Raw genomic sequence first — 14,082 nt, 5'->3', positions numbered from 1 at the left:
AATCAGTAGGTTTTGCATGGGTGTTGATTCAGCTTTCCTGGTGACATGATCAATATATGTAATAGGTATAATAGACCAATAACAAAGTGAGAGTGTGTTCCAAATCTCTCAGCCAATAACAGCTACTTTTCCGTTTCCCCCTCCCCACTCAGACCACTCCCAGACAGTCCTAGCTAAATTATTGCTTGAGAAATAGGTTTTTGTAATAAAAAAGCAATTTTTGTTTCTTTTTTACTATTTTAATGGAACACTATTCTAGATATTGATATAAAAATGGCTGCATTGGGCCTTTTAAAGATGACCGTCTACAAGCCTGGTGAATACCACATGTGAATACAGTAATTCTCCAACAGTAATTCTTATGATCTGAAAGTTCTTGTCCACATCTATCCTTCCTCTGAGTAAATTCTCCAGGATCTTCACTGGAACCTCCACCAGGTGGTTGTTGACACGGTCGTTCAGCCCGTAGGCCCCGAACACCGGGAACTTGTACAGTGCGATGTAGGGCTCGTTCTGGTCGTAGTCGGTGCAGCAGTATGCCAACCACATGTACTTGGGGACGGCCACACGGTCCCAGCGGATCATGTTCCCGGAGGTCGTGACCCCGGTGACCACGAAGGCTTTGCCACGGCAGTAGGCAAAGACGTTTGTTGAGACGTTTGCGGATGAGGTCCTCCTGCTCGGCCCAGGCCCCGATCTTGAACTTGCGGATCTGCGGCAAGAGGCAAGAACATGACTTATATTCCCCATACGTCTTCTGATTATTATTCATCTTCCACCCTCTCCAGCACTGAAACGGTTTAAGGTAGACACACCAAACCTTCTTTAAAATGTGCAGACTGAACCAACGTACCTGGGGCACCACGTTGATCATTGTGTAGGTGAAGGCCTTGTCCAGGGGGTCGGACTGGTGCTCATCAGGGTTGAGGAGGCCTCTCTCGTACTGGGCCACGTCAGCATAGTCTTCCAGCAAGGCTGTCCTCGAAGTTCATGTACATGTGGGAGGACTGGGGGAACGGCTCCATGTTGCTGCTGCCGTTCTCTGACGCCAACTACAGAGGGAGAGAGAGGAAGGGATGGAGAGAGAGTGGAAGGGAAGGAGGGCGAGTGGAAGGGATGGAGGGCGAGAGAGGGAGGGATGGAGGGAGAGAGGGGGTAGAGACAGATACAGATAGAAAGAGGGAGGTGGAGAGGTGGGGAGAGATCGAGACAGAGGAAGAAAAAGAGGGGATTTTAATGGAGAGTTGAAGATGGAAAATGAGGGGAGGATCAATTCATTTTGCATATGCACAACACCTGCTTCCTACATGAACGGCTATCACAACAATATCCTATTGTAACACCCATTCACACAACCTATAAAGCTGCTTATCTCCAGTGTTTCATTTGCGTAGAGCAGCAGAATTGTCCCCACAGCTCAGCAAGCCTTTCCAACTCGTGTATGGGTGTTAGTCATCTGCATCCATGAGAGAACATGTTTGAAATGACATAGGGTTTCTAACTCGCTATCTAGAGCATGCAACCATCTTGGCCTATGTTCATTCAAAATACAAAACACACACACACACACCTGTGGCTCGAACATCCAGGGAAAGTCCACCCTCTTCCAACCGTCAGACTTCTTGAAGGTATAGGCCGAGTAGATGGGGATGTGTTTGTGGGGGTCGCAGAGGGTGACGAAGCGCGGCTTGTCCTCGTAGCGCTGGCAGAGCTTCTTCAGGGAGTTACTGAGGAGGTAGCCCTGCGGTGGGGTTCTCATGTACAGGGAGTCCTTACAGCGCTCCATGTGCTTAAAGTCCTCCACCACCCCTGCCTGGGTCTCCCGCATACAGCCCAGCATGATCAGCACCACAGCCAGGGACAGAGAAGAGTAGATGGATACAGTGGGGCAAAAAAGTATTTAGTCAGCCACCAATTGTGCAAGTTCTCCCACTTAAAAAGATGAGAGAGGCCTGTAATTTTCATCATAGGTACACTTGAACTATGACAGACAAAATGAGAGAAAAAATCCAGAAAATCACATTGTAGGATTTTTTATGAATTTATTTGCAAATTATGGTAGAAAATAAGTATTTGGTCACCTACAAACAAGCAAGATTTCTGGCTCTCACAGACCTGTAACTTCTTCTTTAAGAGGCTCCTCTGTCCTCCACTCGTTACCTGTATTAATGGCACCTGTTTGAACTTGTTATCAGTATAAAAGACACCTGTCCACAACCTCAAACAGTCACACTCCAAACTCCACTATGGCCAAGACCAAAGAGCTGTCAAAGGACACCAGAAACAAAATTGTAGACCTGCACCAGGCTGGGAAGACTGAATCTGCAATAGGTAGGCAGCTTGGTTTGAAGAAATCAACTGTGGGAGCAATTATTAGGAAATGGAAGACATACAAGACCACTGATAATCTCCCTCGATCTGGGGCTCCACGCAAGATCTGACCCCGTGTGTCAGGACCCGGTGCGAGAAACAGTCACTAATAATCAGCAGAACCCAGAAGATGAGGCAGACACAGTAGTTCTAGAGATGGTGGTTTAATAAAAGAACAAAAACTTCAGGCAAAGAATCTAAATCCACAATGTCCAAAAATAAAGCCAAGAGGCACAAAATGGAAATCCTCAAAAATGCAAAAGAAACTCCACAAAGTGGTAAAAACAGCAGAGAAAAACAAACCTCCAAAAACTACTCAAAAAATACACACAAGAACTAAACCAGAGAACCTCTGGAAAATAAGAGAAATATATAAACAGAACAAGGCTTGGGCTGGGGCTGGGTGCTAACTTACAAACACTGAGCAAAGAACTGAGGAACACACAGGGTTTAAATACAAACAAGGGAACGACCTACAGGTGCAAACAATAAAAGAGCAAGGAAAAAACAAAAGGTTCAAAAAAGGTGCAATGGGGACATCTAGTGACAAAACCAGAACAGTCCTGGCCAAAACCTGACACCGTGGGGTCAAAATGATCACAAGAACGGTGAGCAAAAATCCCAGAACCACACGGGGGGACCTAGTGAATGACCTGCAGAGAGCTGGGACCAAAGTAACAAAGCCTACCATCAGTAACACACTACGCCGCCAGGGACTCAAATCCTGCAGTGCCAGACGTGTCCCCCTGCTTAAGCCAGTACATGTCCAGGCCCGTCTGAAGTTTGCTAGAGAGCATTTGGATGATCCAGAAGAAGATTGGGAGAATGTCATATGGTCAGATGAAACCAAAATAGAACTTTTTGGTAAAAACTCAACTCGTCGTGTTTGGAGGACAAAGAATGCTGAGTTGCATCCAAAGAACACCATACCTACTGTGAAGCATGGGGGTGGAAACATCATGCTTTGGGGCTGTTTATCTGCAAAGGGACCAGGACGACTGATCCGTGTAAAGGAAAGAATGAATGGGGCCATGTATCGTGAGATTTTGAGTGAAAACCTCCTTCCATCAGCAAGGGCATTGAAGATGAAACGTGGCTGGGTCTTTCAGCATGACAATGATCCCAAACACACCGCCCGGGCAACGAAGGAGTGGCTTCGTAAGAAGCATTTCAAGGTCCTGGAGTGGCCTAGCCAGTCTCCAGATCTCATCCCCATAGAAAATCTTTGGAGGGAGTTGAAAGTCCGTGTTGCCCAGCAACAGCCCCAAAACATCACTGCTCTAGAGGAGATCTGCATGGAGGAATGGGCCAAAATACCAGCAACAGTGTGTGAAAACCTTGTGAAGACTTACAGAAAACGTTTGACCTCTGTCATTGCCAACAAAGGGTATATAACAAAGTATTGAGATAAACTTTTGTTATTGACCAAATACTTATTTTCCACCATAATTTGCAAATAAATTCATTAAAAATCCTACAATGTGATTTTCTGGATTTTTTATTTTATTTTGTCTGTCATAGTTGAAGTGTACCTATGATGAAAATTACAGGCCTCTCTCATCTTTTTAAGTGGGAGAACTTGCACAATTGGTGGCGGACTAAATACTTTTTTGCCCCACTGTAGGTGTCTCATGATGACCATGTCGCTCTCTCTTTTCTCTCTCTTTCGCTCTCTCTCTCTTACTCTCTTACTCTCTCTCTCTCTCTCTCATTGTCATTGCACCTATCTTCTTTAGTGGTCTTGTCTGCTTCTTTCAGTTAACACTCTCTCAGCATGTGTTCCCCTCTCTCCTTATGGCCTTCACACAGTATTCTGTGTTTGAGTCGTCTCTCTCCCTCCCGCCTTTCTAAATTTCCCAGATAGAGCATCATCATCAGATAGACGTATTTTACTGGCTGACACTATTGTATCCTCTCTTTCATGCTCTGCAGCCTCTGTTAGGCCCTGAAAGGCTGTGTTTTTGTTATCAATCTCATGCTTTCTGCACAGTAGAGAGGAACTCAAGGTCCTTTGTGTGTTGGGGTCCATCGATGCAGAACGTGGTTTGAGCTGACGGTCATTCTTCCACGCTGCCTCTCATTCCCTGAAGTGGAGATATGCAAAGTGTGTGTGTGCGTGTGTGTGTTGATCTGTGGCTAGCCTTCGCAGCTCTTTCATGTAAAGACTGTGGTGTGAGCAGAACAAGGCTTTGTGCAGTGGTAGATTGGGAGGGAGACTTGAGGAAGGCTCTGAAACAAAATGGAGAACTAGCTGTGCTATGATTATTTCAAATCACAGACATGTTGTGGATTCATTGATTGTCACTGGAATTAGTATGATGGGCTTCTAGTGAATACGCTTGTAGATGTACAGAAAAACAACATTCCATCCAGGATCGTCAGTTAAATCAGTAGCAATGACTTTGAATTTTTATTTCTACTCATTATTGTTATTTGTACCAATAACTGTTGTTGTTTGACATATTTTCTGTTTCCAAACCACATGAGGGGAGAGGAAGGTTTTTAATTTCCCCCTGAGGGCTTGTAAACCACGTTCTCATATCTTCTGTGTGTATGTATAGCAACAGGACTAGACTATAACCTCTATTTCCTATTGTATGTTTTAGCTGGTGAGCTGTTCACAAGTTGCATGACACCCCCTCCCACACACCAGCTGAATGTTGCTCTGAATAACCAGGCAGGTCCCCTGCGGTACAAGTCAGTATTCAACGTCCATCCATGTCTAATGACGTGGAAACCGGCCACTACGGGCATCAGTGAGCGCTGTTACCTTCAAGCAAGTTTTATTGTTGTGGACGGGGATGGAGGCTTGGCATAAGTATCTGCTGCTTTGAGACACGGTTCGACCCCACCTTGGGGCACTACTTGTTGAGTAAATAAAACACTAAACAATCACAATACAGTAACTATTGGTCACTACTATGTATTATAATTCTAATATGTATTCATTATAGAATTGTGTCAGTTATTAATGATTGTAATAATGGAAATAGAGGTTACAGGAAGCATTACAAGAAATAGAGGATATAGTCTAGTACTGTTGCTGTACCCACACACAGAAGATATGATAATTGTGGTTTACAAGCCCTCAGGGGGAAATGAAAAATCTTGCTCCCCTCATGTGGTGTGGAAACAGAAAATTTGTAAAACAACTGTTATTGGTACAAATAACAATGAGTAGAAATAATTGCTCATCCATTCCTTTACTTAGATGTATGTATTAGGTTGTTGTGAAATTGTTAGATTACATGTTAGATATTGCTGACTCTTGGAACTAGAAGCACAAGCATTTCACTACACTCACATTAACATCTGCTAACCATGTGAATGTGACCAATACAATTTTATTTGAATCATCACCTTTTTTAACTGCACTCTCCAGTTGTAGGCCTAGATATGTGAGAGAGGAGAGAATGTGTGTTTTCATGTTTTCATATATATATACAGTTGAAGTCAGAAGTTTACATACACTTAGGTTGGAGTCATTAAAACTTGTTTTTCAACCACTCCACAAATTTCTTGTTAACAAACTATAGTTTTGGCAAGTCAGTTACGACATCTACTTTGTGCATGACACAAGTCATTTTTCCAACAATTGTTTACAGACAGATTATTTCACTTATAATTCACTGTATCCCAATTCCAGTGGGTCAGAAGTTTACATACACTAAGTTGACTGTGTGTCACGTTCTGACCTTTATTTCCTTTGTTTTGTCTTTATTTAGTATGGTCAGAGCGTGAATTGGGGTGGGCAGTCTATGTTTTTATTTCTATGTTTTCCTATTTCTGTGTTTGGCCTGATATGGTTCTCAATCAGGCAGGTGTTTTGTGTTGTCTCTGATTGGGAACCATATTTAGGTAGCCTGTTTTGTGTTGGGTTTTGTGGGTGGTTGTTTTCAGTCTTTGTGTGTCTGCACCAGATAGAACTGTTTCGGTTTTCACTTTTGGTTGTTTTGTAATTTGTAGTGTTCAGTTTTTGATTATCATTAAATTAAGATGAACACTAATCACGCTGCGCTTTGGTCCTCTCCTTCTTCCACCGACGAAAGCCGTTACAGAACCACCCACCAAAAAAGGACCAAGCAGCGTGGTAACAGGCAGCGGCAGCAGGAGCAGCGCGAGAAGGAGGAATGGACATGGGAGGACGAGTTGGACGGCAAAGGACCCTGGGCAGAGCCAGGGGAATATCGCCGCCCCAAAGCAGAGCTGGAGGCAGCAAAAGCAGAGAGGCGGCATTATGAGGAGCTAGCACGGCAGAGCGGCTGGAAGCCCGAGAGGCAGCCCCAAAAATGTCTTGGGGGGGGCACACGGGGAGTATGGCAGAGTCAGGAGTCAGACCTGAGCCAACTCCCCCTGCTTACCGTAAGGAGCCAAGGATGGAACCAGAGCCGGTCAGGGCGGTATTGGAGGTGAGCGAAGCAGAGACAGTAAAGGAGTTAATGGGGAGATTGGAGGAGAGAGTTATGAGGGAGGTGCTGGTTTGGTGCATGAGGCACGACATCCGCCCGACGGAGCATGTCGGGGATTTGATGTCACCTGAGTCAGCTCTCCATACTCGTCCTGAGGTGCTAGCCGTCTGGTGAAGACTGTGCCAGCCCCACGTACCAGGCCTCCTGTGCGCCTCCCTAGACCTGCACGTCCTGTGCCAGCTCACCGCACCAGCTCTCCTGTGGCAGCCCCACGTACTAGCTCTCTTGTGGCAGCCCCACGCACCAGCCCTCGGTGCCGGCGCCACGTACCAGGCCTCCAGTTCCAGCACCCCGCACTCGCCTTGAGGTGCGTGTCCTCAGCCCACTACCACCAGTGCCAACACCACGCACCAGGCTTCCTGTGCGTCTCCAGAGCCCTGTACGCCCTGATCCTGCTCCCCGCACTCGCCCTGAGGTGCGTGTCTTCAGCCCGGTACCACCAGTGCCGGCACCACGCACCAAGCCTACTGTGCGTCTCCAGGGTCCAGTATGCCCTGTTCCTGCTCCCCGCACTCGCCCAGAGGTGCGTGTTCCCAGCCCGGTACCACCAGTTCCGGCACCACGCACCAGGCCTACTGTGCGCCTCAGCAGGCCAGAGTCTTCCGTCTGCCCAGCGCCGCCTGAGCTGCCCGTCTGCCCAGCGCCGCCTGAGCTGCCTGTCTGCCCAGCGCCGCCTGAGCTGCCCGTCTGCCCAGCGCCGCCTGAGCTGCCCGTCTGCCCAGCGCCGCCTGAGCCGCCCGTCTGCCCAGCGCCGCCTGAGCCGCCCGTATGCCCAGCGCCATCTGAGCCGCCCGTCTGTCCTGAGCCGCCAGAGCCGCCCGTCTGTCCTGAGCCGCTAGAGCCGCCCGTCTGTCCTGAGCCGCCAGAGCCGCCCGTCTGTCCTGAGGCGCCAGAGCCGCCCGCCAGTCAGGGGCCGCCAGAGCCGCCCGCCAGTCAGGAGCCGCCAGAGCCGCCCGCCAGTCAGGAGCCGCCAGAGCCGCCCGCCAGTCAGGAGCCTCCAGAGCCGCCCGCCAGTCAAGAGCCGCCAGAGCCGCCCGCCAGTCAGGAGCCGCCAGAGCCGCCCGCCAGTCAGGAGCCGCCAGAGCCGCCCGCCTGTCAGAAGCCGCCAGAGCCGCCCGCCTGTCAGGAGCCGCCAGAGCCGCCCGCCGGTCAGGAGCCGCCAGAGCCGTCCGCCGGTCAGGAGCCGCCAGAGCCGCCCGCCAGTCAGGAGCCGCCTGAGCAGCCAGCCAGTCAGGAGCCGCCAGAGCCGCCCGCCAGTCAGGAGCCGCTCATGACTGAGCTACCTCTCAGTCATGAGCTGCCTCTCAGAGGCAGGTGTTTTGTTTTGTCTCTGATTGGGAACCATATTTAGGTAGCCTGTTTTGTGTTGGGTTTTGTGGGTGGTTGTTTTCAGTCTTTGTGTGTCTGCACCAGATAGAACTGTTTCGGTTTTCACTTTTGGTTGTTTTGTAATTTGTAGTGTTCAGTTTTTGATTATCATTAAATTAAGATGAACACTAATCACGCTGCGCTTTGGTCCTCTCCTTCTTCCACCGACGAAAGCCGTTACACTGTGCCTTTAAACAGCTTGGACCATTCCAGAAAATGATGTCATGACTTTAGAAGCTTCTGATAGGCTAATTGACGTAATTTGAGTCAATTGAAGGTGTACCTGTGGATGTATTTCAAGGCCTACCTTCAAACTCAGTGCCAATTTGCTTGACATCATGGGAAAATCAAAAGAAATCAGCCAAGACCTCAGAAAAAAAAATGTAGACATCCACAAGTCTGGTTCATTCTTGGGAGCAATTTCCAAACGCCCGAAGGTACCACGTTCGTTTGTACAAACAATAGTACGCAAGTATAAACACCATGGGACCACGCAGTCATCATACCGCTCAGGAAGGAGATGCGTTCTGTCTCCTAGAGATGAACGTACTTTGGTGTGAAAAGTGCAAATCAATCCCAGAACAGCAGCAAAGGACCTTGTGAAGATGCTGGAGGAAACAGGTACAAAAGTATCTATATCCACAGTAAAACGAGTCCTGTATTGACATAACCTGAAAGGCCGCTCAGCAAGGAAGAAGCCACTGCTCCAAAATCACCATAAAAAGCCAGACTACGGTTTGCAACTGCACATGGGGACAAAGAATGTACTTTTTGGAGAAAAGTCCTCTGGTCTGATGAAACAATAATAGAACTGTTTGGCCATAATGACCATCGTTATGTTTGGAGGAAAGAGGGGGATGCTTGCAAGCTGAAGAACACCATCCCAACCGCGAAGCACAGGGGTGGCAGCATGATGTTGTGGGGGTGCTTTGCTGCAGGAAGAACTGATGTACTTCACAAAATAGATACCATCATGAGGAAGGAAATTTATGTGGATAAATTGATGCAACATCTCAAGACATCAGCCAGGAAGTTAAAGCTTGGTTGCAAATAGGTCTTCCAAATGGAAAATGACCCCAAACATACTTTCAAAGCTGTGGCAAAATGGCTTAAGGACAACAAAGTCAAGGTATTGGAGTGGCCATCACAAAGCCCTAACCTCAATCCTATAGAAAATTTGTGGGCAGAACTGAAAAAGCGTGTGTGAGCAAGGAGGCCTACAAACCTGACTCAGTTACACCGGCTCTGTCAGGAGAAATGGGCCAAAATTCACCCAACTTATTGTGGGAAGCTTGTGGAAGAATACCCTAAACATTTGACCCAAGTTAAACAATTTCAAGGCAATGCTACCAAATACTAATTTAGTGTATGTAAACTTCTGACCCACTGGGAATGTGATGAAAGAAATAAAAGCAGAAATACATCATTCTCTCTACTATTATTCTGACATTTCACATTCTTAAAATAAAGTGGTGATCCTAACTTACCTAAGACAAGGAATTGTTACTAGGATTAAATTTCAGGAATTGTGAAAAACTGAGTTTAAATGTATTTGGCTAAGGTGTATGTAAACTTCTGACTTCAACTGTATATAAACTCAGCAAAAAATAAATGTCCTCGCACTGTCAACTCCGTTTATTTTCAGCAAACTTAACGTGTAAATATGTGTATGAACATAACAAGATTCAACAACTGAGACATAAACTGAACAAGTTCCACAGACATGTGACTAACAGAAATTGAGTAATATGTCCCTGGGAAAAGAGTGGGTCAAAATCAAAATTTACTGTCAGTATCTGGTGTGGCCACCAGCTGCATTAAGTACTGCAGTGCATCTCCTCCTCATGGACTGCACCAGATTTGCCAGTTATTGCTGTGAGATGTTACCCCACTCTTCCACCAAGGCACCTGCAAGTTCCTGGACATTTCTGGGGGGGAATAGCCCTAGCCCTCACCCTCCAATCCAACAGGTCCCAGACCTGTTCAGTGGGATTGAGATCCGGGCTCTTCACTGGCCATGGCAGAACACTGACATTCCTGTCTTGCAGGAAATCACGCACAGAACGAGCACTATGGCTGGTGGCATTGTCATGCTGGAGGGTCATATCAGGATGAACCTGCAGGAAGGGTACCACATGAGGGAGGAGGATGTCTTCCCTGTAACGCACAGCATTGAGATTGCCTGCAATGACAACAAGCTCAGTCCGATGATGCTGTGACACACCGCCCCAGACCATGATGGACGCTCCACCTCCAAATCGATCCCGCTCCAGAGTACAGGCCTCGGTGTAACGCTCATTCCTTCGACAATAAACGTAAATCCGAACAATCACCCCTGGTGATACAAAATCGCAAATTGTCAGTGAAGAGCACTTTTTGCCAGTCCAAGCTGGTCCAGCGATGGTGGGTTTGTACCCATAGGCGACGTTGTTGCCGGTGATGTCTGTTGAGGACCTGCCTTACAACAGGCCTACAAGCCCTCAGTCCAGCCTCTCTCAGCCTATTGCGGACAGTCTGAGCACCAATGGAGGGATTGTGCGTTCCTGGTGTAACTCGGGCAGTTGCTGTTGCCATCCTGTACCTGTCACTTAGGTGAGATGTTCGGATGTACCGATCCTGTGCAGTTGTTGTTACACGTGGTCTGCCACTGCGAGGATGACCAGCTGTCCGTCCTGTCTCCCTGTAGTGCTGTCTTAGGCGTTTCACAGTACGGACATTGCAATTTATTGCCCTGGCCACATCTGCAGTCCTCATGCCTAAGGCATGTTCACGCAGATGAGCAGGGACCCTGGGCATCTTTCTTTTTTTGTCTTTTTCAGAGTCAGTAGAAAGGCATCTTTTTAGTATCCTCAGTTTTCATAACTGTGACTTTAATTGCCTACCATCTGTAAGCGGTTAGTGTCTTAACGACCGTTCCACAGGTGCATGGTCATTAATTGTTTATGGTTCATTGAACACGCATGGGAAACAGTGTTTAACCCTTTACAATCAAGATTTGTGAAGTTATTTGGATTTTTACGAATCATCTTTGAAAGACAGGGTCCTGAAAAAGGGACAAGTTTTGATGAGTTTATATATATACAGTATATATATATATGTAAAACACACATCACGACAAGAGACAACACTACACAAAGAGAGACCTAAGACAACAATATAGCAAGGCAGCAACACATGACAACACAGCATGGTAGCAACACAACATGGTAGCAGCACAAAGCATGGTACAAACGTTATTGGGCACAGACAGCAGCACAAAGGTCAAGAAGGGAGAGACAACAATACATCATACAAAGCAGACAATCTGTTAGTAAGAGTGTCAATGATTGAGTCTTTGAATGAAGAGATTGAAATAAAACTGTCCAGTTTGAGTGTTTGTTGAAGTTCGTCCCAGTCGCTAGCTGCAGCGAACTGATGTGTTTGCTTTGGTGACATTTATCAGAATGTGACTGGCAGAACGGGTGTTGTATGTAGAGGATGAGGGCTGCAATAGATATCTCAGATAGGGGGGAGTGAGGCCGTCTTGCGACGGGTATACAGAGATGACCAGTTTACAGAGGAGTATAGAGGGCAGTGATGTGTCCTATAAGGAGCATTGGTGGCAAATCTGATGGCCGAATGGTAAAGAACATCTAGCCGCTCGAGAGCACCCTTACCTGCCGATCTATAAATTATGTCTCCGTAATCTAGCATGGCAGGAAGGTTAGAGGAAACCAAGTCTATATTTAACGTTAGCCTGCAGCTTTGATATGTGCTGAGAGAAGGACAGTGTACCATGTAGCCATACTCCCAAGTACTTGTATGCGGTGACTACGTCAAGCTCTAAACCCTCAGAGGTAGTAATCACACCTGTGGGGAGAGGGGCATTCTTCTTACCAAACCACATGACCTTTGTTTTGGAGGTGTTTAGAACAAGGTTAAGGGTAGAGAAAGCTGGACACTAAAAACGCTTTGTTGTAGAGCATTTAACACAAAATCCAGGGAGGGGCCAGCTGAGTATAAGACTGTATCATCTGCAAATATATGGATGAGAGCCTCTTACTGCATGAGCTATGTTGTTGATGTAAATTGAGAAGAGCGTGGGGCCTAGGATTGAGCCTTGGGGTACTCCCTTGGTGTCAGGCAGTTGCTGAAACCCCAGATTTTCTGACTTTTTACACTGCACTCTTTGATAGAGGTAGTTAGCAAACCAGGCCAAAGACCCCTCAGACACCAACACTCCTTAGCCAGCCCACAAGAATGGAATGGTCTACCGTATCAAAAGCTTAAGCCAAGTCAATAAAAATAGCAGCACAACATTTCTTAGAATCAAGGGCAATGGTGACATCATTGAGGACCTTTAAGGTTGCAGTGACACATCCATAACCTGATCGGAAACCAGATTGCATACCAGAGAGAATACTATAGACATCAAGTAAGCCAGTTAGTTGATTATTGACAAGTTTTTCCAACACTTTTGATAAACAGGGCAAAAAAGAAATAGACCTATAAACAGTTAAGATGAGCTTAATCTCCCCTTTAAAAAATGGACGAACCATGGCTGCCATCCAAGCAATGGGAACCTCCCCAGGACAGGAAAGACAGGTTAAAAAGGTCGGAGATAGGCTTAGTGATGATAGGGGCAGCAACCTCGGGGCGGCAGCAACCTCGGGGCGGAAGCAACCTCGGGGCGGCAGCAACCTGGGGGCGACAGCAACCTCGGGGCGACAGCAACCGTCCTCTGTTTGCAATCCCAAGGGTCCCAGCTACAACATGAATGGTCGTTTTGTTAGATAAAATCCTTGTTTTTATATCCCAAAAAGTCTGTTTAGTTGGTGCCATTAATTTCAGTAATCCACTCCTTCAACTTGCAGACAAAGGAGTCCAAAAAGCTACCGCTAAACTTCGTCCTAACAAGTCAAACAACGTTTATATTTAATCCTCAGGTACTCTAAAATGTAAATAAACTATAATATTTAATACGGAAAGTAGTATGTTCAATAGGAAAGCAGAATTACTACGCGCACCCTCTCCCTCGCGTGCCAAAAGACTGATATTGTTCCGGTGCTCTCTTCACCAAAACTCCAAATTCTTGCTTGTTTTTCAAAAAACAAGCATGAAACCTTGATTTACGTTTGTTGACATCTAGTGGAAGCCATAGGAATTGCAATCTGGGAGACGGAATTACATAGGATGCGTAGCTTTCCATTGTAAGAGCCTGGGACCTGAATTTTTTTTTCCTGGTTGTTACTTTTTTCTTCGGATTTTCGCCTGCCATATCAATTCAAGTCTTATATGAACAGTTTTAGATACTTCAAAGTGTTTTCTATCCAATGCTACCAATTATACGCATTTCCTGGCTTCTGGGCCTGAGTAACAGGCAGTTTACTTTGGGCACATCAGTCAGGCGGAAATTCAGGAAACCCCATCCCTAACAAGTTTTAAAGTTTTTTTAGCAAGCGTCTATAACAAATCAGGACAGGTCGTTTCTCTGAGCAGCCATTACGACCACTAAGGTCATTACAGAAAACACCACACTGATACATATCAGGATTATTTGTGAGGATAACATCAAGGAGAGTAGCCTTTTCTGGGTGTTTGGAGTCATTCGTTGTGGGATTGGTAATAATCTGAAAAAGATTTAGGGAGTCCCATTGCTTTAGGACTTGGTCAGGTAGTTGAAGCATGTCCCAGTTTATGTCAACTAGCAGGACAAATTCAGACTTAGTGTAAGGGGCCAGGAGAGAGCTTAAGGCAGGTAGGGCACAGGCCGGTGCTGATGGAGGACGATAGCACCCAGCAACAGTCAACAAAGAGCAATTTGAAAGTTTAATGCTTGAAACTAGCAAATCAAATTTTTGGGGGACAGACTTGGTGGAGACAACCGAGCACTGAA

The 14,082-nt window shown here is 46.5% G+C and overlaps 1 pseudogene; it reads right to left on the bottom strand.

The window, feature by feature from the left end:
- Window positions 1-291: 291 nt before the first annotated feature.
- Window positions 292-1,840, bottom strand: LOC120030274 (annotated as a pseudogene).
- Window positions 1,841-14,082: the final 12,242 nt, after the last annotated feature.

This window comes from Salvelinus namaycush, chromosome 36, assembly GCF_016432855.1.
Source record: "Salvelinus namaycush isolate Seneca chromosome 36, SaNama_1.0, whole genome shotgun sequence".
NCBI classification, from domain to species: Eukaryota; Metazoa; Chordata; class Actinopteri; order Salmoniformes; family Salmonidae; genus Salvelinus; species Salvelinus namaycush.
Note: the sequence above shows the minus strand (reverse complement) of the source record. Positions and strands in the feature narration are given on the sequence as shown.